Genomic DNA, 25505 nt, shown 5'->3' with positions numbered 1-25505 from the left:
GCTGATGTTAAGCTTAATAGGGGTAAAAAACACCAGTAGGGTAACAAATGATGATTTCGGGGTTTCTGGAAATAATACATACCAAGAGGCTTTCTCATGAAAAATAGTGTTTTCCTTTGTTAATCTGATTCAAAAGCACACCCAGGAAGATGCATGTTAATGGTAGGGCCTGCAAGCTCTTGCAGAAACAATTACAGGTAATATAACAGCTACTAAGAGACAACTGTTCAAGTTAAAGTCATTATTCTGTGTTTGTGCAACAAAGTGTCAGTATATGGAGCCATGTTGGAGTCTGAAAAAAAAACAATTCCTTGCTCCTCAGTTTGCTGTTCCTTAGGATGTCACGTGGTGAGTTTTATCTTGAAGTTGCAGTTACCAGCTGCAGTGCTAACTTTATCCAAAGTGGCCATAAAAATACACACGTCGTATTTCGGGAGGTGTCTGCAAATGACAAAACCCTTAACCTCCGTGGTAAAGCACACCGTTGGGTTTTCCCATAAGAGATGGGGGTGAGGCTGCCTAACGTGTGTTACGTGGGGAGAAGACCTTGTTTTCTTCAGGGTGAGTCCTGTGTTACTGTATTTGATGAGGAAGTTTTCAACTGACATAGAAGAAAGTTGCCCAACAGTCAGAGTGCAAAGAATGAGGAAGCAGGTTGGTCTCAGCACTCCATGGGGACCTTCCCTTCACCAGCCTTGATTACTGCAACAAACAGATTTTTTTTGAAAAGAAAGAAGTTGCAACCTTAAGCATGCAAAGCAAAGCTTGCCATTTAATAAACACTTTCTCTACTGCCACAAACATCATCCTTTTGCTGTTGTGATTTCTCTCAGAACAAGGTGTGTTAGTGAGTCAGTCTGCTGTGGGCACTCCTTAAGCAGGTGGGGAACACCGACTCCATCTGCTGCAAAAAATAGAAGCATAAACCAGATCCATCTCCCTCTCAGTCTGATCTGCTCCTTGTCAGCTTTTCTCTTTCCAAGCTTTCTTTCCAACTACACTAAACTATACTTGAATGTAGCACAGCAAAAGTTCAGAAAAGCCAAAGACCACACACTGTAAGAATTACAAAACCACTTTTAATAAGCGTTCTTCCCAGAAACTTGGAGAGCTTTTATATGACAGTCTTATTAAATGCAGTTTAGAAACAAAATTTGCAATATGGACCTTGAACGTAAACAAATAAATGAAGCCAGTTTAGAGCCCAATCCCCAAAAATCTTCACAAGCAAGCTCGTTATTCACAGTAACACATCTGACACTTTAAGAGACCTGGGGCCGTAGCCCTCTCTGTCCTTGGCTCCCAACCAGCAAGACATGCCAGCGTGAAATATGGGTGGCAGAGTGCCTTGTAATAAGCAACGTCAGGTTCATATGCTTGGCCCCTGGAGGAGATCTGACTGCCAGAAGCAGGCGAGGCAGCGGTGCCGCAGGGCTGGGGAGGGCTGCAGAACCAGGTCTAGAGGAGCAGGCAGCTCTAGAGATCCAGAGGCAGGAGGACAAGGGGTGGGGATGGTGACGAAGAACCAGCAGAAGGGCAGTGAGAAGTAAGCAGGCAGGAGCAATGAGGCTTGTTTTAAGAAAGCAGCAAGGTCACTGGGACACATCAGCCATTCTCAGGCTTTTCTAATCATCCCTGACCCACTGCTTCTTCTCTGTGACAGTGTGCCTCCCTGCTCTCTCACTGATGTACCGACACTCTCACACTCCCCCTTGCCCCACGCTGTAGGTTGCACCCAGCCTACCATCCCCTCAGTGGCTGGAGCAAACCAGTTGATCCCTTAAGCCATGCCCCCCCCCAAAATCTTTCCACATTATACTCTACCAAAATGTGCCCTGAGCAAGCCCCACTGGCCACCCCCAGCCCTGTGCCCAGACTCCAGCAAAGACCTTAGAAACACAGTCATGAGGGCTGGGGCTAGCTGGGGTGAACAGCTCTGGCACTCAGAAGTACGGGCCAGTACATAAAGACCATCAGGTCTGTAGACACTAAAGTCAGGGTTAGGGATTGGGACACCAAGGACTAAAGAGCATCACCTCTTTCTTTGCCCCTCTGGGCAAGCCCGAGTGCTGGTACCCAGCGAGGCGGAAGGCTTCGGGTTATGTTTGGAGGAGTGCTGGCTGACAGCTTATGGTTAAAGCTGGAATCAGGCTTTGGGGTAGAAAGGGCTGAAAAGTCTGAGATTATTCATGAATAATGTGAGGATTTCAGAGATATGATGACTGGCATCCAGTTCTTGTCATTTGGGGATAGGGCTACAAAGGCACTAGAGCTAACCAAATCAAGCAGCTTCCCATTAGGTCTGGAGGGACGATGGATGCACTCGACCTAAAGTTTGGGGTGAATTATTGCCATGGGTGGGCAGTGGAGGCTAGAGAAAATGTCAGGAATAGGACGTAGGGCTTAGAACTGAAGAGCTAGAATGTTAGGAAGGTGATATGGTCCCCTAGCACTACAATACATGCTTGTGCATATGGCTTACAATTAGCTATCGGTCAGGTATGGCTCACTGTTGTACGGGCCAGTATAGTCAGGATTGTAGCGGGGTTTGGGCCACGATGCTAAGTAGAGGTCACGTTAGCCAAGGCCATTGCTAGGGGTTGAGTGTGAGAATTTTTCTGTGGTTAAAGTTACTGTTAGAGATCAAAAAAACAGGGTCTATGGAATTCATTTCACCCTGCACACTCTACAGAATACATCTATAGGCACATCATCTTCTGATCTCCCAAAAGATAACCTTTGCCGCACAACATCTTTCACCCACAAGTCTAGTATTGTCTAGCCATTCCCATACCTTCAGCAAGGTTCATGGTGGGCTAAGGGCTGGTATCAGCAGGGAAAAATAGTTTATCAGTGGCTCTAGGATGCTGGGCTATGATTACATGTAAGGGTCTTAGCAAGCAACCTATTCTTATCAAGGACATGACTACCAGCACTCTGCTCTGCAGCAGACAAGAGGGGATGGGAGAAGAGAGCACACATCGTTGCACAATAAAAGCATCCACAGTCCATGGCTGGCTTCATGCATCTCCCAAAGCACATGCCAGACTCTGTAGGTGGCATACAGGGAGGACAAAGAAGGGGGAGCAGGGCAGGGAGGTTGCCAGAAGGGAGAAAGGGAAATTTTCTGGGACTTTTGTCACTTCTGGGTACTGGCCGAACCACATACATGTACACACAAATATGCCTACTTGTCTCTTGGGAGCAGGGTGAGAACTTACACCCATCGGTCAGAAGATGGTGGCTTTCACCCAGCAGGGCACGGCTGGTAAAAAAAATACTGGAGATGATACTCAGCCGACAAAGAGATGGCCCAGGAGCAATCCCGGCTAGGGAGAATCAGAAAAAAGAGATCAGACATTAATGGACATTTCTAGAATAACATGAAAATAATCAGATAAATTGTTGTGAAAACATGGGGGTAGAGGTAGTTTCCCCATGTTCAGTCATTTCTTCAGTGTATTTTTGTACATTTTGGAAAAGCACTTATTTTTAGAATTACTTACTTATTTTCACATCAAGAGGCTTAAGGCTGCCAAAAAGCAAAGCTCCGGACCAAAAAAGCATTCCAGTTCTCTGCATGAAACTGCCCGAAGTATACCCAGAATTGGCAATATGATCTTTGCATCTGCTGAGAAAATACTGAGTCATGTTGTCAGCCCACACACATCTAACAAAAATAAAAGCAGCCCAACAATTCAGGATTCACCCACTCGTCATTTAAAGAAAACACAAGTCATTCAGTCATGCCTCATGCTTCAGAGACCTTTAGAAAACACCCAGCGCAGGGAACATTCGCCCACGTCGTGCCCACGCACTGTTTCGAATCAGTGATGTCATTTGCAACTCGTTCACTCGCGAGTCTGGACGGCGTTTGGTTCAGCATCCTTGGAGGAAGTTGCCGAGACGCAAAGGTTTCTGCCGAAAATGCGACACGATAGCTGCAGGCTCAGCCCTTCTGTTAGCAATGCTGAGATGGTGTAACAGTGTACCTGGCTTGAATCCCTGGAGGAGGCAGGAAAGCGCCCTGTGCTTCATTGCATAAAAGATCTGGCAAACTCAAGCCATAGTTTGTATAAGATGCTACTGTACTCTTCCTTCAAGGGTTAACCTGTCCTGAAGCATTAGCTCTCCCTGCACTGGGCTCCCCAGTCACTCGGCACACATTAGACTGGGAGGTATTTGCACAAACATCAAAACTTGGGGAATTACCCAGGAAATCCTCCTCCTTTTACCCCTTCCCACATCATTGTCCCCTAGCAAGAAAAAACAAGTTGCTGCATGCCACCCAGCTGCTGGCAATCTCTCTTCCTCCTTCAGTGCTAAAAGCTGCTTGAAGTATTAATAGCTGAACCTGGATGTGCGGCAGCCAGCCCAGCTCATGACAGAGGGGGAGACGTCACTGCACAGAAGATGTGGAGTTACACAATCTCTGCGGTGCTGAAAGCAGCGCTGGAAACTTGTCAGGAGCCCAAAGGCCAGAGCTAATTTGGATTTTCTTTTACACAGCATGATTTTAATCAGAGCAAAAAGCACCCGGTTGTGTTTTATGTACAGAATGTTATAAGTAGGAACAAGTTCAGAGAGCAACTAGGAGCAGGACATGCTCTGAGGGCAGCGCAGGGAGGAACATTAGATGAGGAAAGGAAAGCCAGGGAAGTCTCCTACACCCAATTTATCAGCTTTTCCTTGATTCTTCAGGAAGGCCACGTGCTATGAAGCAAGAGGCTAAGAGGCAACTTCATCAAAATGCTGTGATTGCCTAATTCTCTTTATAAGAAGGAAGAAGGAAAAAAAAGGGGAAAAAAAGAGAACTGCAAAAAGCTTGAGCATAAGCTTATTTGAAAAAGCTCTTCCCAGAGGTTCTGGATGTGTCACCAAGTAAAACATAGCATTCAGAAAACCCATCTCACTTGCAGCCAATATTTGACAGCAGTGGAGTCCAGGTGACCTCTAACATAAGCTCCTCCAGCTTCAGCTGCAAACAGGTGTGTGCGAGTTCCCCTTTACAACCAATTTTCTGCCTCGCTGAGAGCAGGCAGCACAAAGGGCTGGCACAGCCCCCAAGCACCACTGTTCCCAACGCGGGCTCCCCTCCAGCATCCCCTTTCCGCGCTGCGACGGCCGGAGAGCAGGTGTTGGGAGCCAGGTCCTCGTTCGTCACCTCTCCCTGGCCGGGCTCGCAGCAGTACCCCCTTCCCGGGACACAGAGTCGGGGTGGACCCTTGTGTGCCACCAATGTGCACCAGGGAGGGATCGGGGCAGCAGGTTAACAGGAGAGTAAATACACCTTGACATTTCTTGATTTGTTTGCTTTGTAGTCCTGGTAGGTTTACTGGAAACTCAGAGGTGGGGTTTGCCACCTGGGGAGTGCTATCGCTGGCGAAAATCCTTCATATCGGCCGCCTTCTCTTTACCCACTGGGAATAAATGCTCCTTGCCCCCTCAGTTCAGCTTTATTCCTTGACGGCTGAGAAAAAGAAAGAAAAAAAAAAAAAAAAGGAAAAAAATCAAACCTGGGACCTATACTTTGCTCTGGAGCACGATTTAGATGTGTTGTTTGATGTCTAGTTCAGGACAGGATGAGCTGCATGTTAGGGTTATAAAAGGAAAGCTGTTGGACAAGCTCATCAGTACCTTCCTACATTCAGTCCGATAAACCCTAATCCCAGGGCTTCATCCCACCAGCTAGCCCCTTTCCATTGTAGCCCCCGAAAGCAGCACCCTCTCTGCTCCCATCCCTCCCTACTCCACGTGCTCCTTTGCCCCCCTCCCCCATGCACATTTGTGCCCCCGACTCAAACAGCTCCCCGAGGAGCTCAGGCACCACCGATGCTCGGGGATGGGGAAAAGGGAAGACAGAGCCAGCTGAATATGCAAACAATCCTATTTGCACCCCAGCATGTACAATCCGTGTCTTTGTCAGCATGATGGAGTACGCTCCGTCCTGTTTGTTTTCCTTCCCTGGTATTACCATACACACCCTTTCCATGTGAGCATTATCAAATGCTGTACCTGAACCAGCCTTTTCAAGACAGAGGCTGACTGCTGCCTGGCTAGTATCTGTCCACCAGCTGTGTATTTATTTTGTTCAAAAATTATAGCCAATTATAAAATCTGGTGTAAAATCTATAGCTGCCGTTAAAAAAAAAAAAAGCACCAATGGGCTTTTCCGTGTTTGATCTCCACTGCCACTAAGGTACTGGGTGGAAGCGTTTTCACTTACAGGAGCAGCCCCGCTTGGACGCAGCCCGTTGCGACTGGCGCGCGGTTGCTCTCGCGCTTCGAGGCGGTGTGTTTGGGAAGCTGCCTGCCTGCCTGCCTGCCTTCCTGCCTTCTCCCCCGCGCAGCGTCACGCCGCAGGGACACCCACGGTGTGCGGGTATCAGCCGGTCCCACCTCGCATCGCCCCGGACAGACGGACACCCCGGGCGGGAAGGACGTCGGGGCAAAGGCGCAAAGCGCTTTTGCGGCTGGGGATGGCGGCGATGGCAGCCGCCGGAGCAGCGCCGGCAGGGCCCCAGGCCTGGCAGACAATAGCTCTCTCCCTCCCGGCCACATTCGTCGTTCCCCAAGACAGAGGAGTCTCATGAATCAAGTCAAACACCCAGCGACAGGCTGGAGAAATCCATTAATATGCACCCGCCGCAGCACGTCGCCAGCCCCCTGCCTCGCGCGCCGCTCACCTGCCCGTCTCACCCCTGGCAGGCAGCGCGGGAACAAAGGAGCAGGGGAGGACGGCAGCGACTGCCCCCCGAAACGGAGGGAGGCAGCGGCTGGAGACAAAGCTCATTCGCCGGCCGCCATGGGTGTGAGGAATGCTCCCGCTCGCCCTATTGTCTGGGGTCCTTTGTGCTCCTCCACACACACACCCCCCCACCCCGCTCCCCAACCGCACAGGCAGAAATACTGGGAGCAGGACAGAAACGGCTTTGTTGAAGGAAGGCCTCGCGCGCGAAAAGCCTCCTGCCCTCTCCCCACCGTACGTGCCCGTCTGGCCCGCCGGCCCGCTCTCCTTCTGCCCCAGAGGGCAGGGGGGGGTCCCCACCGTGCCACCCCCGACGGCCCGGCCCGGCCCAGGGGCTGCAGAGCGATGCGGACAGATGGACCCGGGGCGGCGGGGGTCGTTTCTCCGCAGCCAAGAGGCACCCGGCAGCGCCCTCCGGCTCCCCCAGAGATTTGGCCCTGCGATGCCTTTGGGAGGTGGGGAGCGGTCGTCGGGTGCTGCGGAGGGGAGCGGGAGGGCTGCCTTCGCCCCGCACCGCTGATGGCGGGGCCGGCAAGCCCTGCCAAGCTGCACTAGGGAGCAGATCTGGCAGCATGGGCTTCGGCGCGCACTGAGCACCCACCGCGCCATCCGCATCTCTCCCAGCCTCCGGAGCGGCACGGACGCCTCTGCCAAACCTCCGCTGCTTTGTCAAGCGGCGGCCGTGGCCCCCCCCCGCCCCGTGCGAGCCACATCTGCGGCTGCAGCATTACAGCCCCCCCAAGTCCTGCAGGGCTGGTGGCAGGACCCAGGTCCCCTTGTTTCAGGGCAGAGCCGTAATTGCCAAGCCCTCCCGAGGGGTCGGTCCCCAGCTGCAGCACGCTGCTCCGCTCTCCTCCCACCGCCAATGCCGGTGAGAAGGGGAAAGCCAGGCCCCTCCAGCGCGAGGAGCAGGGTGACCCCGCGACGCCCGTGCCACCATCCAAGGGACTACAAGCGCCGCCTGGCCCCGCAGCAGCCACAGCACGTGGGCCAGCTCTGGCGAGTGACAGCCGCAGAGGTACCGCTCATCCGGACGTGGCACACCGGCTCGTGCGGTCCCTGCCCTGGCCGCCCTCGGCTGCCTCGCACCTCCCCGCCAGCACTGCTCGCACCAGCGATCTTAGCCACGTGCAGAAACAACCACAAGGTAGGTCTCGTTCAGGCAATACAGCCAACGGGACGTAAGCAAAGAAAGAAAGATAAGGTCCACAAACCCAAGGGAAAAGCTTGCTCCAGAGGGATGGCACCTGGGACCACGAAGGAGCCCCAGCACGCGTCTGCTCCACTGCCGGGACAGCCGTGCTGGGCGCTCCAGCACAGAGAACAGCGGGGTCTGGGAACGAGCACCAGGAGACTTACCGTACAGAGGCTGCTGGTGGAGCCTGAAGCATATCTATAAGGGACAGGGATGGTAAGGAGGCAGCTGTATACATAAAACTAAAGAGCCTGTTTCTCAGTCTTGTGTTGGGAGAACAGTTTCTGACATTTTCTGGTACTAAGGAGTGCACACTAAAGAGGAAGGCTCTGTCCAAAGTTCAGTTTCTCCTCCTATTTTTCATTATATTTGGTGTATTTTAAATAAATTCTAAGTCGTCATTGCAAAAAAGCTCCTATGGCCACCAACAAGGAGGTCTCCAAACAAGCTTTGTCCAGAAATAAGTTTTTGCTAAAGAAAACTGTAAAATTCTTACGTTAAAAGAAAAACAAGAGGAGTAGAAACCATGATACCTAAACAGCATCACTTCCTTCTTTGAGTTTTGCACTTCACAGTGAAGATTCAGCACCTCTTGTAAAGTATACTTGTGCTTTATAAGCAGGAATCGCACTGAGTTCAGTGGACAGGAGATTCCCAGTAATATCTAAGTTGCAGAAGCAAGGCAGTCGTTCCCAAAGCCACCAGCTAAGACGAGACTTTGTGAGGGTAGATAAAGCAAGAAGCCAGATAAAGCAAAAGGCCTTCATCTTGGACTGTAAAAAGTCAGAGAAAGGAGAAAGACCAGAGTTGAGCCCGGAGTTGAGCGGTGAGTTGGTGGCAGAGCTCCTGGCCTCTCTCCTCTGTGCCCCTTCCATGACATCTCCCTTCTTCCTCAGGCAAACGGGGACACGGCAGCTCTGCCCCGCCAGCCCCGGGTCTGCACCGAGCTGGCGGTCCCGCACGGCGGCATTTCAGCAGCTGGAGGGCCGACTGCATCAGCCCAGAGCTGAACTAACGTGACTACAAGAGCCGTTTTGGCATCCGAGCCGGAGAAGCTGCCTGAGTTAATGAAGCTGATGGGAACGGGATGGGGTGTAACAAGGTGCCTCTTACTGAAAAGCAGGGAACTTCCCCCAGGCTGCCTTCAGCTCCTGCAGAGCACTCGGGTCAGTTTGTAACTTATTAATGCCAACAGTCACACAGTCAAAGTTCAGCACGTTTAGTTGCTCTTCTGGAACAGCGGATTTGAAAAGCACATCGCACAGGTTTCCTAGGAATAAAAGAGACGTCCAGAGAAAGCATCTCCTACCCCATCTGCCCAGAGACCTCCACCGCACCGCTGTGCATTTGGGTGGTGAGACAGTGTTCATTCACCAGCCAGTGCCTGAGGAGCCAGCTCTGCTCAGCTACGGCACCCGTCTCCATCAGGCCACGGCTCCCTCCTCCTCTGGCAACAAAACAGCTTTGCACCCCAGCGAAGCCTGAAAGGGTCTCCAGGTTTAGCAGGAAATTCTCTGCCGAGAAGGCAGATTTATTCACTTTCTGGTGAGATGAGTGGGTCTGTTGGCACACGCGCTGTGTGTTTCAAGTGTCTCCCCTGCAGCTAGAACTTAACCCTAATCTAAATTATGCCTCCAGTGCCCTAATTTAAAGAAGTGTTCAATAGACTATGTCACTTGGAAAATTAATCGCTTTGCCGCTGGACAAGCGGGGATGGGTAACGGAGTCAGCGTTGCACTTCAGCATCAGATGAGAGCAGTGGGGCTGCTTCTCCCGGGAGCGGGAGGGGACTGCTGCAGCTCCCGCAGCCAGTCTCTTGTCGGGCCATTAAGCCCTCACAAGCCAGGTCACCTCCAAAAGAAACTCTGAGATCCCAGGGGTGATTTTCTATCCGCCGCCTGCTGTGCTGACCGCCGCTCCTGAGGAGCCGTTCCTTCGGAGGCAGAGCAAGGAAGAGGGTAGACATGTCCTAGACTGTGGTCACCCCACCGGTGGGCAGAAAACCTACCCCACTGGAGGCAGCAATGTGCACACAGAGGAGCTGCAAGAAAGGCAGAGAGGGAAAGAGGTTCTTATGAACCAAAGCAGAGAGGAAGGCAAGAGCCCATAACTCATCAAACCTGGGAGAGAAGCACTGATGGATGGAGCTGCGAATGTAGTTTTCCAAAGGTATCACTGGGCAGGATGTCGCCAGAAAGAAAATCAAAGCAAAAGAGTCGCTGAGCTGGTGGCATGCTTTGAATCCTGGCTGGCCTTGGATTGGCACTACTCACCCCAGCGTACGCCTGTTGCAGCAATCAAGTTACCCAGAGAGAAGGGGTTACGCAGCAGTTATAACTACCTCCCCACCAGCGGAGCAGCCAAACAACCTCTGCTACCCCCAGCTTCCCTGCAGGTTCACAAGCAAAAAAGCCAAATAGGTTTCATTCACTTTGCAGCTATTGCCCAAACCAGCGTGGGTAAGAGCGTTGGACCTGATACCCAAGAGACAAGCCTACACTGACTTAAAGGACAATGCACAAGCGTGCTTCTTGCTTATCCAAACCTCCAGATGTCCAGAGAGCATATGGTTCTGTTGTTTAAAGTGTTTTTATTTACATACTTTATAATGAACAGTATCTGTGTATTATTCTTTATAAGTGTCTGTGCTCCCTGAAGGTCAGAGTTAAGAACATCCAAGTAAAGTTACTGGAAGTGTTCCTCATATTTGAGCATGTTATTGGAGCTATCAGTGATTTATCAACGACTTCTGGCACCATTTGTGAACATGCAACTATTGCTTACTCTGAGCCACGGCCACTATTTTAGCCCTATTAGAAGCGAGATGTTCATTGCTATTCAGATAGCACCAGTGCCTATTGCCAAACTTGCAAGGACACATCACCTGCAGCCTTTTAATCAAAGGACAGGTCTGGGGGGAATGAAGTTCAGAGCTGATTTCTTTCTGTGTATTATTAAAAGGCATCACTACAAATTCACCACACTTCCAAGTGTACTTTGTGTCTGGTGGGCGAAAGCATTCCTTCTCCCTCATGTTTGCAGAAGTAAAAACAACTGGAGAAAGGAACAAGTTCCACTTCTGCAGCCACTTACCAGAAGAAATGGTGTGGTTTGGCCATCACGATCGTTTGTTTTCCCTACAAAGACGTACTAACAAGGTCTTTGCTTCTCAGTGACTGAGGAGGGGGGAAAGAGAAACCTTGACCGCAAAGAGGAACCCTGTCACTAGGAAACAGGCAAAGAGGATGCTGTTAAACATTTCAGGAAACACTAAAGGAAAGATGGGGGCAGCCAGAAGCTTTGAAAGTTTTGATTTCTCCAAGAGAATGAACTGCCTGATCTAACTAGAGGAGAAATAGCCTGTGAGCCCTCTCTTCCAGAGAGGTTTCTCCTATGGTGTTCAATACTGTAAGGCTGTAGAGGAGGGAACACTCTTGGATTAATTTACGAGGTAAAAGTGATTTTTTTCCCAGGGGGAGTTAAACTAGACTCATGCCCTTGCTTCTCTGGGGTTGACAAAGAGTATTTGAAACTCTACTGCTTGCATGAGGAGGAGATGCTCCTGCCCCAGGAGTACAGGCACTGCCGAGCCCAGGACCACCCCGGTAACCGGGGAATTGCCCAAGCGGCGTCTCTGCAGGAGAAGTTAAATACTTCAGATTCCCTTTTCAACCAGGCTACTTAAGGTTTGGATTTGTTTTTGTTAAAGCCCTCTTATTTTAATTAAGAAAGTCCTTGTTGAAATGCAGTACCCCGCTCCTTCAGTTACCTTTAACATGTGTCTGCTGAGATCGCCAGCAAGCCTTCAAGGTGCAGCATGGCTGAACTCAGTAGCTCTCCTGGAGTGATAAAAACCCTTTAAATGTAGCGTGGGAGAAAGATCATACTCTCAGCAAACTGAGGATCCAAAACAACCCTGAGAAACTCAAGTTTTGGGCCAACAGCAACCTCATGAGGCACGGGAAGGAGAGTGCAAAGCTCTGCCCTGGGGAGGAATAATACCAGGCATCAGCGCAGGCTGGGAACAGCCTGGCCGAGTAGTTGCCCGGCTGAAAAGGACCTGGGAGTTACAGACATGCCAAGCCATGTGTGAGTTAGCAGTGTGCTCTCATCGCAAACACCAAGAACTGCGTAGCGGGCAATGTCAGGGGCAGCGTCGCCAGCAGGCCAAGGGGAGGTGATAATTCAACACCGCTCAGGCTGCACCTGGAACGGAGCTGGAATAGTGGACTTCATTAATATTATGAGTCCCAGAGCAGAGCTAGGGCTTCCCAGAAGATCTGTTCATTTCAATTATAGGGGGAGAGAAAAAAAAAAAGGAAAAAAACCCCAAAACCCAGAAGTGACAATTTCCTCCCAGTTCCCTTCCCATGTCTTTAAAAATGGCCCAGCATCACCACATTTAGGATGTGTATCTGAGAAAGCAAGGTTCTCTTTTAAAGAAAAGTTTCTTGTAGGAAGAAGACTTGAAAAAGGGAACCAAGCTCCGTGCTGTTCAGGGTGCAAGGCAGCACTGCTGGCAGCCTCCCTGCCAGCGGGACATAAAGAAAGTACAGAAGAAAAAAAAAAATCAAACAAATTGCTGACAACCTTCCTGTCCTCCTGCAACCCTGGAGCATCACAGGAAGATTCATTTGAGATGGCAGTGGACTAGCAGGTAGTTTTGGCAGGGTAAGGTAGAGAAGATCAGATAGGAGAAAACACGGCTGCACTGAACAGACCATGAAATCCTTGATCTCCTTTGCTGAAATGCATTGCTTTTAGCTGCTGGATGCCAGTCACCAGTGCAAACCCAGCAGGTAAATAGGCACAGGCAGTGTTTGCAGCAGGAAGGTTAACCAGAAAGGAATTTTAGCTGCCCAGAGCAGGCCCCTGCCCGGGGCAGCCGGGAGACCTCTCTAGCAATCAAACACTGACACCACTTAGGTCTAACCTGCTCCCGTACCTACTGCTTCTCTGCTCTTATAGGTGCTGTGCTGGCTGGGGGCTGGTTTTTACTGCTGGAAACAGACACACCTATGTGCATTGACCAAAAATCAGTGTTCGGCAACAATTATTAAAGGCAACTGCTGCCCAAGCAGCACCAACAAGTGTTTGGCCTGGTCAGACTGACAATATTACAGTTAAAATAGGCAAGACCCCCTGCTTAGTCCGGGGGAACAGCTCTCAACAACTTGGGTACTTCCACACAGCCTATAAATCTCAGTTGTTTGACTACTGCTTGCGGATTTTTATCCTCCCCTCTCTTCTCGCCAGCCCACTGTCCCGCCAGCAGAGGACAAGAGTTTTTTCTGGAGAACATGAGCACTTCTCCACATGACCTCCCAGGCACCAGAGGTGATGGACAGCAAGATAGCCAAGCCTAATCCCCACATGCTATGTGGTTTTTTTCATCCCATTCCCCTCCTTTTACAGCCTAAGTGGGAGGGACTCAGACCAGATCTCAGCCTCCATCTGCAGCCTAGGATTATGATCTGAAGCATAATATTTCTTTAAGAGCAAATTATCACTGAGACTTCAATGCGCTGTTGGCCTTTAAAACAACTAAGTGTTTAGTATTTTTATTTCTTTCTGCTTTGCAGTTTATGGCTCCCATAAATCAGGTGACAGGCTGTGGCACAGAGGGCTGATCTGATCTGTGGGAACATGGAAAGGGGCAGGAGAAGGGAGCACCGGCTGAGTCCTTAACCAGGGACCTCTGCTCCCTGCTGTAAGCATCCCAGCGGGGGGGCAGGATGCTGCCCACCTGAGGCACTGCTGACACCCTGCCAACATTTTCTTCTCTGACACCGAGTTGAAAAACCTTATTTCTTCTATGCCACACCATCTACTTGTGAAACACGAAAAACCACTTCTCTGTCACAGGAGCAAGAGCACTAATAAATCCATTAGCATTCACAAACTGTTCCATCAATACAGAAATTAGAGCTACGGGGGGGGGGGGGGCGGACACAAGCAAAGTACTAACCCACTACACTGGTAAACCAACCCATGCGTTTGAAACAATCAAATCTGACCCAATGTATTACCTTGTAGCAAATGAAGGATGCTGCCATGGTTAAAAGACTACTTCAGAGTCCGAAACTTGTTGCTGAACTCCCCAGTCTCGCAAGTTCAAGACCAAATTTTCAAGCACATTTAATTGGTCAGAGGTACCCCAAAGGCTGTGCTATGAAGCGTCCCAGCAAGCAACTTGTCAGGGAAACCTCCTCCCGACATCTCTGTGCTTCCAAATACTATTAAAAAAATCTGTCCTGTGGTCAGCCTACTCCCTGTCAGGGAAAGGGGATCCGTAGCCCTTCCTTTCCCCTGCCACCTGCCTTGTGCACTTGGACTCTAAATACTTCAGGACAGACACTTTCCTACATGCACACATGTGCATGCTTAACACCTTGCCAAGCGAGCCACCATCTTCACAAAGACCTTAAGGTTCAAAAGACAAATAATATGTAATATTGCAAGGACCTTGTGGGATTGGGGCTTGCAGGGTTATTCACTGATGGTGGTTTTATTCTTAGCTGCACTGCTTTGTTCATTGGTAAGAACTGGTCTCTCTCCCTATGTGTTCAATGCTGGTTTGCTAGGGGAGATGTCGGTACAAGTACTTTATGCTCCACTGCTAGGAGGACAGGAGCACCGGCGGCTTACCGCTGTTTCAAGGGACGGTCTGTGCAGAACAGGGCGAGAGGAATTCTACAAGGACAAGACCTGACGTTCCTTCCACTGGTTCATATAAGCCCAGGAGATGACAGAACTTCATGTGTCAACCTTCCCTTGAACACTCCCACAGTCCCAATCCTTCCTTTGGCATTTCCAAAGCAGTTGAAACCACCACCAGGCATTTGAAGACCCACGGACGTTTTGCCTACTGAGGCAAAAAGTGATGCCAATCATCACCTTGCTTTTGAGTGGCTGCCTGCGGCCCAGCCTCCACCACTGGTCCTGCACTCAACCGGGAAGATTTTTCCTGCTACAAAAAGCTGTATAAGGGGCAGGCGTTGCTGCCAACCTCAGCAGGCACCCACCTTCTTGGTGGGTGCCGGCAGCTCCGGGCTGTGCACCCAGACTGCTGCAAAAGCTGTAAGAGTGCTACTGACTGGGTAGCCAAGTGCCAACAAGCACAAAGGCGTGGGGCTATTTCATTTTATACATGTTTTACCAACATTTAAATGCACACTAGAGTCCCAGCCCAACCTGTAACCTGCACACAGGACTGTATGAAAGGTAAAGGGAGGAAGTAAATTGAGCATGGACAAATTAACCTAATAACGGAGCTGGCAAGAGTCTGGTGGTGGCCCTGGCCAGAGTCTGAGGCACGTGCCTTGGCCCCAGCCCCCCGTCGGGCACCCGGCCCTGCCGTCCAATTTAGTCCCACTCTGCGGTGGGGGAAACGGTCCGGCTTCCACCTGATGCCAAGGAATTGGAGGGGAACATGGTCCAAAGCCCAGCCCTTGCATGTGGCCTCAGAAAGCACATGGGAACCTTTAATCCACATGAAGAGCATGCTGGATTTGGGGAGGCCGGGGACAACAGCGATTTCGGCTCCTTCTGAGAGTTCACAGAGCGGTTTGCAGAGTGTGCCGGGTTTCTGGCTAGGAAAGGGAAGGAGGGGAGGCAGGTTCGGGGAGGGGGGATCCCAAAGAGCACAGCTTCTTCCCAGGCTCTTGGCCAGTGCCCTCAGGAAGGACACAGTTGCCGTTTGTCCTGTTTGACAATGCTTGAAAGCAGGACATGCAGATGCCCTTGGGAAGCCCAGTGCAGAGGTCCCTCCATGAGGGAGCAGTGGGGCCCCTGGGCCAGGTCCCTGCCCTGAACTCCCACCCTGATAACAGCCAGGGAGAAACCCCCTGACAGGTTGCCCCATGTAAAACAATATAAACGAGCAGCTAACCACACCGGGGTAGCAGAGGTCTGACTGTTGACATTAAACCGCACAAATTGTTCCAATGAAACTGAGATTAGATGATAAGCAGCAAGCAGTAACAGCAGGAGGACATCCATCCATCCATCCATCCATCCATCCATCCATCCACAGTCTGGGTCTCGGTACAGAGCTCGGTACAACAACTGGAGCCGGGCTGTGACATTTAGGACTCGCAGTCGGAGAGCGCAGGCGAGACGGAGACCTGCCAGCGGCTCACCCCGGGGCTGGGGCTGTCACTGGAAGTAACAGGATTAGCAGAGAGAAGAGAAAGCTTCCAGGCTGGCAAGGAATAGACAAAGTGCATAAGAAGTTTAGGCCATGCTTTTGAGCATTAGAGAATCTCTTTAACAATAATGAGAATCCGGTATTTAAAAAAAAAAGACGGAAAGAAAGAGTAGCAAGAAAGCAAGAACCAGCTCTCTCACAGGAAAACGTGTGCCCCACAGAACAATTCCCAAACACAGACACCACTCTCGTCCTCCCGAAACCTGGTTGTAAAGCTAACAACTGTTGCGCTATTAAAGTGTCAGATAAGCCAGGCAAAAGCACCAGCGAGACTCCTGGAGCTTCAATACCCTCCGGGATCGCTTGGATACATCGTTTTTTACTCTGAAGGTATCAAGATCCCGGAGTGTTAAGGCCAGAGGTAAACGTTATCAGGAGTTGCTCTGCCCTCCTCCAGGAACTACAGCTGATCTGTTTGGACAGAAGGACAGGCAGGAGGCAATGGCACCCGTTTCAGCAAGCCACCTACTCTCTCCTGCAAAAGACTTTGAGGAAATGCAAAATTCACTGCATGCGTCCGAACATCATGCAACTAACTGCTTTCAGTGTGGAAAATGTGCATCTTGTTTCCAGTGCAACATTTTCCCCATTTTGCTCTCCAGTCGTGAAGTTGTGCTGCAGCTGCTCCTTGCAGGCAGGAGAGCTGCCCGCTGCCGGATCTCTTGCCCCCAGGTGGGTGCCGGCAGCCTGGAGCCCCTCACCACCCAAATCCACCTCTCCCCGCCACTGAGTGAAGGGGCACATTAGGACAGAAAAAAAAAAGTGAACTAAAGCCAATTAAAAGCACAGGGAAAATGCGGGGAGGCAGGATGTCATTACCAGAGCTGGAATTTGGCCTGGGTACCATGGAGATGAAACACAGCAGATGGTTAAGGTGTACACGGGAAGCACGCGCGCAGCACCTGACTATAGATTTAAGACCAATTAATACAACAAAAGAGAAAACTTGACGAGGAAGCCAGAGACCTACAAAATGAATAAGTGAACCATGAAAAGGGGAGGCTCTCCCATCCAAAAAAAAAAAAAAAAAATCAGCAGAGTGTACAATACCTACAGAGCCGTGAATAAACTGAAATTGGAACAGATGGAGACAGAAACAAACCACCGTGTGTATTAGTTGGCTACCAAGTAAAAGAGCCAGCATGGGGAAAGAGCTTCCCCGCAATTCAGGGCAAGAACAATAGGCTCTGGTTCTGCAGCACCCCCTTCCCGAGGTGCTCAATGTCCTTCATACAGCTTAATTTAAGGCTTACAAGCTGCAGCACTCTCAGATACAAGATCCTAACAAATGATGGGGAAAGCACACTCTTTCAAATAATAAACCATGTGTCTCTAATTAAAAGAGCCCAGGCACTATGCAGCAGAGACAGGAGCCTTCCCTGGCAGCCCGTCATGCAGGAACAGACCCAGACTATGTGGCCCTGCCTCGGACCCGATCCAAAATGGGATCGGGGACAACACACAAGGGCTTTCCAATGGACGGCAACTGCCCTGAAGTGGCCGTGGTCGCAGTCTGCTGGGTAAATACTTGGTAAACCCCAGCGCTACCTTGGAGGCACATATGTGACCTTTATCTTTGCAGGTGAGAGCGGCTTGACACACAAACGTTTCCATTGAATTTTATCTGATCGCCTGTGAACTGAAGCCCTGGTCAGGTCAGAGATGAGAAGACAAGTAAGGAGACGAGCCAGCGCGCCATGGGAACCGGAGCAGGGAGAGGTTAGCGTGGTGCAATTAAACACAACGAGAGAAACCTCTCACTACAAGGGCATTTAAAATCCCAGCCTCGAAGAAGAGGAGGCAAGCGTCTGGAGGAGCACCGGGCGCTGACTTCTCAAGAGCCACCCTCGCCCCGAGCAGCAGCGGGTGCTGCGGGAAGGCTGCGCCTGGGCAGCGGCGGCCCCCCGACACCCACGGCAGCAGCCCCCTCCTCGGGACGGGCTGGCAGGAGCGGGCGCTCAGCTTTCCCTCCAGGTCTGCAAACACAGGGCTGTCCCGCCACTGTATCTGCAATGTAAATCCCAAAGATAAACAAGTCCAGCTCTGCAGACAACATTTATCACCCGCTTTAAAGGCAGGCGGCTCGGGGCTAAGCCCCCTGCGAGGCACCCCCCACCCATGGCAAGCTCAGCCTGGAAGCGACAAGCTTTTCACGACATTAAGTCCTGCCTCGAAGCCAACTGGCTGAAACTTTAGCGACTTCAAAGCGAGAGGGCTTTTGCAGAGCTGTGCGCTCCCTGAAAACCCTGTCCCCAAAAGCCCTTCCTTTTGTCCGTGCTCTAGGCAGACCCTGGAGCACGGCTGGTTTGTACAGCGGCAGGCGTGCTCGTGCATCCGCTGCTCCGCTCCTTGTAGCACTAAGGAGACGCCAGCGCGTTTCCCCACCGCCACAACTGACTTTATAAAACAACACTGGCTGAGAGGCAGCACCTGCAATGAGCACAACCACAGGCACAAGCTATAAAAAAACCTCCCCCTCATCTCTACCCCCACCTGACTCCCTCTGTGGCTTTAAGCAAATCACATAACTTTTCCTCTTTAGTTTCTGCACCTGGGAGAGAGTAATATTTACCTACCCCAGAAGGGTGTTGAGAGGATTAGTTAATGTTTGCCCAGCATTTTAAAGGATAAAATATTCTGTATTAATTCCTAGCCACTGAAAAGACTGATATGTACAACTCTCATTAGCTTTAACGGAATATTTTTGCTCGAGTTGGGCTTTACCGCTTCAGAAAAGTAGAAGCGAGATGATGTGATATTAACATTTCAAAAAGCGCCTGCAGCATGTGCTGTAAAACCCCTTTTCTCTTTTGACTACCACCAGCCTCCTGCTCCACCGCCTGTATTGCGGAGGTGCACCTGCACCTGTTAAACATTAAAACAGTCCAAACTCAACACGGGTCTCTGGGGCTTTGCTGGCAGCGCTGGGTAACCCCCTCCCAGGGGGTCCCTTTGCAGGCCCCCACGGCAGGGAGCTGGCCTCACCTGCGAGATGTCCTCTTATTGATTAAAAGCAGCCATTGCACCGGGATCACCCTTTTGCTCAGATTTATCAACGTTGCCTAGCTCTTATTTGAAAGACGGGAGCCAACGCAGGTTTTCCTGCCCTGACGGCTGTGAGCTGTAGCTGGGGTCTGTGCAGCACCGTGTCTGTCGGTGGATGCGCCGGGGGATGCGCCGGCCGGGTGGGCAACCCCTGTGCTCTGCCCTGCCACCGCTCGGGTTGTGTCCCCTGCGAGCTGGTACTGGGCAGAAAGAAAAAGCGACTGGTAAGAACCGGGCTCCGGCAGAGCACTGGGCAGTCTCAGCACGCTGTATAACCCGGGACACCCACAGCGCTAGGGAAAATATATCGCTGCACATCCCACAAATCAACCCACCCACTGCTCGGGCCCTTTACAGCCACCGCAGCGTCACTGTTCCCTCCCTGTGTGCTGAGCACCTTGTTTTGGAGGGCAAGGACAGCGAGGTGACACCTCTGCATGGCGTTGCACCCCCGGGCTCATTTCCCTTGGTTGTTTCCCACCACAGCTCGCCCCAACTCTGGTATCCCACACGTGATGGGTGCCCACCCATACGTGGGACCCCCACCATACATGGGGGCTCCGCTGTCATGGACAGCGAGTGGAAATGCCCCCAGCCCTCGTGGGCTCCCAGGACCGAACAAGTGGAGGAAAGGGCCTGGCTTTGGCCCACGGCATCTGTGGCTCGCTGGGGTAAGCAAGCTGCACCGGGCAGGGCTCCGGGCACGGCAGCCGGCGAGCTCCCACCTCCAGCAAACCCTGCGGCCACGGCGGACGCACCCCTGTACGCTCGTCCTCAAAAGCAGCACGGCAGGGCTGAGCCCCGCGGCAGTCAGGAGGAGGGACGGGGCTCAGAGAGCCCGCCAGAAAGGGATTGGGTTTTAACTGCTGGTTTACTGCCCGCCGGCAGGAGTATATGGCTGTACAATAAGGGAAAGGCTGGAGGAAGGTGTTTGAAAATCAGGCTAACCCACCCCCAGACTCATGAAAGAAAAACGCCACCAAAGCAGCCCCCCACCGGCCCCACAGTTTCGGGGAGGGGAAGCGGTTTTGAAGCCCGAGAACAATGGGGCGACCTTTCCCTCCTTTCTTCTGGCAAAGGTAAAAGACCTCCCTGCAGAGGTGTCCACGCTGGGGAAGCCACTGAATGAGAAGCCCCAGGCCAATAAAGCATCCCTTTGTGCCTTCAAACACCACGTCCGATGCGCTTCCCAACCTCCGCCGCTCCTGCCCGCCAGCAGCGCTGGCAAATCTCAGCCCTCAGCAGCAGGTCACCCCGCAAATCCCTGACCGGAGGCAACGGCACGGCCGTGCTGGCGCGGAGGGCTGCCTGCCGGCGCTGGACCACGCGCGGTGGGGCAGCTCGGAGGGCTCGGTTCTCCTTTCCAAAGGAGCCCCTCCGCCCCATCGCTCCCTGCTTCTCCCCTCTTGCTCGACGTCCAGGACAGCAGGCAGAGGCTGAGGCACTGCAGACGGCTGCTGAGCAAAATCAGAAGCACGAACCGAAACATGACTAATTTCTAACACATCACAGCCTGCGAGTCAGTTTGTTTGTGAGCCTAAATTGCTCTCTGCTGCTTTCATACCAGCTTGTTTCAAGGGTGAGTAAGCAGACAGTGGCAGACACGACTTTTATTATTCCCAGAGCTTTGAAGTTGTACCATTTCACTGAGGTTAGCTGACTGCATCAGCCGTTTGTAGTGGCACATTTCGAAGAACTCAGCAATGATGCATAGGTAGCCAGACCGAGCTGGGTTGGAGCTCAGCATATTCCACTGACGGTATTTCGTGGTGAGTCATTAGTTGCCTACCCACTATTATTCATTGTTTTTATCCTGTTGTTTTATTTCAATACTCTTGACAACTTCCAAGAAGGCCCTTTCGCAGACAGACGTCAAGGGCAATGAAAACAGCTTCAAGCCCCTTTCTGTTAAATTAGCAGTGCACGAGTTAAAGTGGATTTTGTGATGAATATCCTTGAAGACTAAACACCACCACCCGAAGAGGGAGAAATATGGAAAAACTGTTCAAGCTACAACAATGTGAGCATTTCATGTATTTATACATGTGTATGTACTCATACATATGCAAAAGGGTAAACACAGAAACACACATCTATTAGACGAGAAAGTGAAACTTCCTGCATTTTTTGAATGACTCATTTAAAACAGCCTATTACATAGATATTTTTTCTATTTAAAAATACAACACTTGCACACATTTTTGAGAGCGAATTGTGTGTTTTATTTCCATCCCAGGCTAAACTGTTATGGCCTTTTTTCTCCTGCTTCTCCAGAATTCCACATTTCTCATCTGTATTTCTACATTTAACTGCTTCTAACTTGAATGACTGATCATCAAGAAGACTCTTTGCACAGCATGAAGCAGCACAGTTTGAAAGCGTGCAGTATTTTTAGCTGCAAACCCCGTGTCAACTTCAGCACAAATATGAACCTTTTGTCAGTTGGAGGCATCACAGCTGCTTCCCCAGGACAAGGTGGCACCACAAACACCAAAGTCTAAGCAAAAGCGCTGGACTGTAATTGTGGCGTTATTTACACAGACCGGTCCAACTTCTACTTTTAATTCCAGTGCCAAAAGCTTAGGGCTCGAGATAAATCACTCTTTCCCCTTGAAAGCGGCTGACTGCATTTATGGCTCATTTCAGAGTCCAAGGGCCCAGGCCGAGAGGAAAGGCTGGGGGCAGAGCAGGGCGATGCCCCACATCCTGCGCCGCAGAGGGTGAGGGCTCTGGCAGTGGGGAGAGGAACCACCAGATTCAGTTCCCAGCAGCGCTCGGCACTCTTGGGTAACCTCAGATGTGTCATTGAGCCTCCCGCTGACTCAGTTCCTCATTCGTACCGTGGAAATAACACCACTTCTTTATTTTGTAGGAGTTTTGGGCAGATAAATATCTTTTAATTCTGTATTGGAATCCACTCGAGAAGTGTAACTAAAATAGAGATCAGTTACGATCTAAAGAAATGATGCAAGCGAGGGCTGGGAGGAAGGAACAAGACATACGGTACAAAGGCGGGGAGCTCTCCGAACCGAGCTAGTTTCTCGTTATCTCCTCAGGATAGTTCAGAGCGAGAGCCTTGGCTCCCCATACAGCATGGAAAATTCCAGGGACCGGACAGTTTCCCCTAAGAGTTAAGGCTCGCTTTGTAAATACAGTTTCCCTTCTCTCCCTACCGCACTCGACAGGGCTTGGCCGTGAGCTGAAGCACAGGAGAGATGCAGGTCCTGGGTTAGGATCCCAACCGGGCTCCCGCTCCCCGGGAACTCCTTGGGTCCCTTCGCCTCCTGGCTGTGATGGACCGGCCACGCGGCTCCCACATCCCTGCCGGGGGCTGCTCACTCACCCGGGGAGGGAGACGAAACGCGGCACCTCTCCCCATGAACCTGGTGTACCTCAGCCCCTGCTGCAGCCCCCTCCAAAGGCAGGGGACCCCACCTGAGTCCCCGCTGGATGGGCGTTCGAAGCCCTGGGCCGTGCCAGACTTTTGAAGCGACATCATGTTTTGGCATGTCAGACGTCTGCGTGACCCAGATTCTTCTACTGAACTGTGAAGCGGGTGCAAGGGCAGGTCCCAGCCCTGTTACTCTGGCAAGGTCAGATAGCTCTGTGTCCAACACCCAGGGCGAGGAGAGCAGGGCTACCTGGGCCAGTGTGCCTCACCGCTTCGTGCTCTGCATCACTACCCCGTAACGTAGATGTGGTTAACTACTGCAGAAGGACAAGCCTGGCCAGATGAGATTTTAAGACAAGCAACCTGGCAGCCCCGTCCCTGACATGAACGTTTTGCTTCCGGCACGATGTGGCTGACCACAACCCCCTCATCCTTGGCACATTTGGGTGGGTAAGCCAGGGGAGATAACAATACTTCTCTTTTTTTCACAGAAGACAAAGCTGCAGAAGACGCCGATTCCCATGGCAACATAGGCAGAGAAGAAGTGTCCCAAGATGTGATTTGCTGTCACCATATCCACCTCGTGGCAGATAAGGACAAGTGATAGCTCTGAAAGGAACTGTTTCCATGGGACCCTTCCCAGTGAGCCCACGTGATGACAACCCAACCGTCTGCCACAGCCTTCAGTGTCAAACAGGTCTGACTGGTAGAGAGCAGCAAAGGCTGCCTGCCTCCATCTCATCCTCTTGTGAGGAACAGTGCCCTCAGAGCCTGCCTAACCCCAAACAAGCCACGCTGCTGCTCGCTAATCCACTTACCCAGGCAATTACACTGGGATAGCAGCCTGCAGAGAGCTGCGCTCAACTTCTCAGCTAAACATCGTCCTGGGTTTTTTCAATCCACGGAGTGCTACCTTAAGCTATGTTGAAAGTTCCTCACAGAGCACGCATTTATGCTTTGGTAGTGCGTGCTATGTAAGTGCATTTCCTTCCGACACTTTCATTTATCATACTTCTCCCCTCCCAACCCTGCCCCTTCAGTTCCCCGGGGAAAGTTAGTGAATTTATGCAGGAACAAAGTCACCTTGAGCTTTAATCCACACCCCAGCAGAAGGAACATGTCTGTCGGCAATCACATCCACCCACTCTGCAACTGCATTACAATGCTCACTTTGTTAGCACAGAAAATACCGGCTCCTTTTCTAGTCCTGGAGACAAGCTACCACAAAGGCTGGAGCAAAGAAAACAGACTGGGGACAGAAGAGGGAGGAATCTGGCCCTGCACATTTGAGGCTGAACAGGTAAACTGAGGTGAAACAGTGGAAGAAAAGAGCAAGTCAGGCAAACTGAGTCCTTGCGTTATGATAAACCCTCCAAAACAACTCCCTGCTCCCTTCCTGTGTAAGAAGTGAAGGCAGTTGAGAAAACTGCAGTCAACGAAGTCGCGGAAGACAGGCAGAGATCCTCATCCAACTGATAGCAAAATAGCAGCCAAAGCAAGAGGCAAAGTACAGCAGAACCAGGCACGTAAAGCAATTTGGATTTCGCCATCTGGGAGCAAAGGCCAGATTCCCTCAGTACCAGGGTGGCACCCAGCTGCTGGGGCCATGGCTCCATGTTCCCCCAACACCTTTCTCCTTCTCTCAGGGAACCCAGTTCTGACGCTCCCTGAGCATACAGGGCCAAGACAGTGTTTAAAAACGGGCCTGGGAGCTCCAGTAGCCCTGAACAGCATCGCAGATGCGCATAGAAACAAAGCGGCGAAAAGCCACCTCCAGCAGAGACTCTACCAGCCCTGCACACACGCTCACATGCCGTTTGGAGGTGTGCACTAATACAGAAATCACTCGTGCTGGCGCAATGCTGATGCACGCCTGCTATTGCAGGCAGGGCTCCTAACTTTGCGTCTCTCCTTGCGTAACAGCTCCTTTGCATTCGACAGCAGGAACCACAGCCGCCTGTTGCCGCCCGTCCTACTTGTTGCTGTGCCTTGATAAGCAGTCCTGGGATAAACCTGCTTCTGACTGGAAGAAATGAAACATTAATATTCCCAGAAGGATGCAAGAGTTACAGCAGAGGGCAAGGAGGCTGAAGAAGAGGTGAATGGATAGTTGAGCCAGTCCCGATGAAACTGCCTCTCAGATACCCCATCCTTCTGGCTGAGTAGCATAGTCAGCTATTACCCAATTGCTTTGTCATCTTTGGCACTCACTGCAGGCAAGCACCACCAGCTTTTGCCAGCCCTACATCGCTTTTCTCTGCCGTGTACCCCAGAGCAGATGAGTGAGTTCTAGAAATTGGTCCCCCCCGACAAACGGGGAAAGAGTGAGGATGTAGGTCTCCAGGTGTAGGAGTTCTCTGAGCTAGTGTTGGAATCCAGGAGCCCAGAGAAATCAACCCATCCAAAATCCCCAATACTTTGCTTACTACGTTATAAGGAAAGTCGATTTAAACAGCACATGTAAGAAATCTCATCCTTACCTGCTGTCATTCCACTGGTACGCTCTGGATTATATTCTTACGTGGCCCACAAGGACAAGAGGTAGTGGTGTATGGATTTCCTAGCCTTCGCAACTGAGCAAGAATGCAGACTTCACCAATTCATCTAGAGGTCCATCAACTGCCATCTGCTGCTTTAAAAACTACTGCAAACCAAGAGAGGTTGTCCCCAAATAGTTTACCTGGGCTTCTGTAATCTCAGCAGAAATCTTCCTTCTCCTGGCAGTAATCTTAAACCCAACAAGAGCGCCACAAAACTTGCTATCTGCTCCTGTGCTCCAGGAGTACCTTCTGATTTGCCCATCACATTTGTTTTCATAGATACCTGCACTCTGTTGCAAAGGTGGTCAAAGCAGATATTCCAGGAGAACCTCCTGGGATCCAAATGTACACAAACATAATCACCAGTGCAGGAGAAC

This window comes from Harpia harpyja, chromosome 6 (assembly GCF_026419915.1).
Source record: "Harpia harpyja isolate bHarHar1 chromosome 6, bHarHar1 primary haplotype, whole genome shotgun sequence".
NCBI lineage: Eukaryota > Metazoa > Chordata > Aves > Accipitriformes > Accipitridae > Harpia > Harpia harpyja.
Note: the sequence above shows the minus strand (reverse complement) of the source record.